The following is a 2,577-nucleotide window of genomic DNA, read 5'->3' on the forward strand; positions in this document are numbered from 1 at the left end:
CCCTCTGGATTTGGGACTTGCATGCAGTCTGTAGCCCCTTTATTTTGGCCAGTTGCTCCCATTTGAAAAGGGTGTATTTACCCAATGCCTGTATCCCCATTGTATCTAGGAAGTAATTAACTTGCTTTTGATTTTATAGGCTCATAAGTAGAAGGAATTTCCCTTGTCTCATATGAGACTTTGGACTTGGATCTTTTGGGTTAATGCTGGAATGAGTTAAGGCTCTATGGGAGTGTTGGAAAGGCATGATTGTGTTTTGAAATGTGAGGACATGAGATATGAGAGGGGTCAGAATCAAGGGTAGAATGATATGGTTTAGCTGTATCTCCAGCCAAAACCTCATCTTGAATTGTAAACTCCATAAACCACGTAATCCCCACATGACAAGGGAGAGACCAGGTGGAGGTAATAGTATCATGGGGGCAGTTGCCCCCATACTGTTCTCATGATAATGAGTGAGTTCTCACAAGATCTGATGGTTTTATAAGTGTTTGGTAGTTCCTCTTGCATTCATTTTCCTTCCTGCCACCTTCTGAACAAGACGCCTTGCTTCCCCTTTACCTTCCTCCATGATTGTAAGTTTCCTGAGTCCTCCCTCACCATGCAGAACTGTGAGTCAATTAAATCTCTTTCCTTTATATATTACTCTGTCTTGAGCAGTTCTTTATAGCAGTGTGAAAATGGACTAATACAGAGTTCTCAAAGTACTCTGCAAAGGTGACTCAGCTCTATTGTAATGGGAGAAAATGCACTTGTTTTGAGAGGTCCCTCTGAAACTCATATCCTATGGTTATTCCAGGACTCAAGGGATTTTTTTTGTGGGTACATAGTAGGTATATTTATGGGGTACATGAGATGTTTTAAGGTCTCAAGTCTTCTCCAAAAAATGGACTTTGAATTTTCACAAACTCTAATCCAAAGTAAGTATTTCCACAGCATAAGACACTGACAGCTTTCAGGGTCATTTGGAGCTACTGTGGACCTGTACCAAATTATTACCTGTGAGCACGAGGCTAAGCACCAAAAAACCACCATTTTTCCAAATCTTGGAACTTCAAACAAGCATTTTTATGGGCAGGACAGATGGTAAAGTTTAACTTGATTGATTCTTGAGGACTTGGCCTCCCAGATAGGGAGTTAGCTTGCAGAACTTCTGATAGAATGCTGAGAGTGACTCAGAACCATCCATATGATAAAACAGCTGCAATTGCAATGGAGTTCAATACTTAGTCATACCAAGATTACAACTGGTTCTCCCACAAGCATGAATGCTGAGTAGAGGAATAGTGCTGACAACCAAGGTTCTGACATATCTTACTGCTATCAGAAAAATATTATATTCAGGAATGATAACCAAAAATATGACTGGGATGGCATGGGAGCTGAGCAATTAGAATAGATGCTGTGACTGATGGAATTATAAAGATTTCTCCCCAAGTTTTCTTTACCCTGGTTATTTGATCAAACATTAGTCTAGATTTAACTAAGGCTACCAATCAGTTGACCTTAAGATGGGAATAGCATTCTGGATTATCCAGGGGGGATTTAATGTAATAACATGGGGCCTAAACAGCAGATGAGGCAGTCAAAAAGTTGCATCAGAGATGGAGGTCAGACAAATCACTGGCCCTGAGATGCAGGGGCCCCTGTGGACCTAAGGGTGGTTCCCCAGCTGACAACCAACAAGGAAGCCAGGACCTCAGTTCTACATACTCAAGGTAATGGATTCTGCCAACAACCTAAAGGTGTTTGGAAGTGGATTCTTTCCAGGGCTTCCCACTAGTAAAAGCCCAATTGACCAACACCTGCTTTCAATCTCATGTGACCCAAATCAGAGAACCCACTTGTGATGGTTAATATTGACTGTAAGCTTCATTGTATTGAAGGATGCAAAGTATTGTTCCTGAGTGTTCTGTGAGGGTGTTGCCAAAGGAGATTAACTTTTGAGTCAGTGGACTGGGAGAGGCAGACCCACCCTCAATCTGGGTAAGCACCATCTAATCAGCTGCCAGCACAACTAGAATAAAGCAGGAAGGAGAAGACAGAAGAGCAGACTTGCTGAGTCTTCCAGCTTTCATCTTTCTTCTGTGCTGGATGCATCAGATGGCCGTCGAGCTTCAGGCTCCAAGTTCTTCAGCTTTTGGACTCTTTGGCTTACACCAATGGTTTTCCAGGAGCTCTTGAGTCATTGGCCAAGGACTGAAGGCTGCACTATCAGCTTCCTTATGTTTGAGATTTTGGGACTCGGACTGATCCACCAATGGTTTCCTTACTCCTTAACTTGCAGACGACCTATCATGAGACTTTACTTTGTTATCGTGTGAGTCAATTCATCTCAATAAAGTCCCTCTAATATATATACATATACCCTATTAGGTCTGTCCCTCTAGAGAACCCTGACTAATACACCACTCAAGCCTACCCAGATTTCTGACATACAGAAGTATGAGGCAACAAATTTGTGTTGTTACATGCTGCTAAATCTGTGGTAATTTGTTAGAGCAGTAATAAAATGACAAAAACAAAAAAAACAAAAAAACACTAATATAAGTGTCAACCAATTTGTATAACTTGCAT

The sequence above is a fragment of the Chlorocebus sabaeus genome, chromosome 15 (genome assembly GCF_047675955.1).
Source record: "Chlorocebus sabaeus isolate Y175 chromosome 15, mChlSab1.0.hap1, whole genome shotgun sequence".
Classification (NCBI taxonomy): domain Eukaryota; kingdom Metazoa; phylum Chordata; class Mammalia; order Primates; family Cercopithecidae; genus Chlorocebus; species Chlorocebus sabaeus.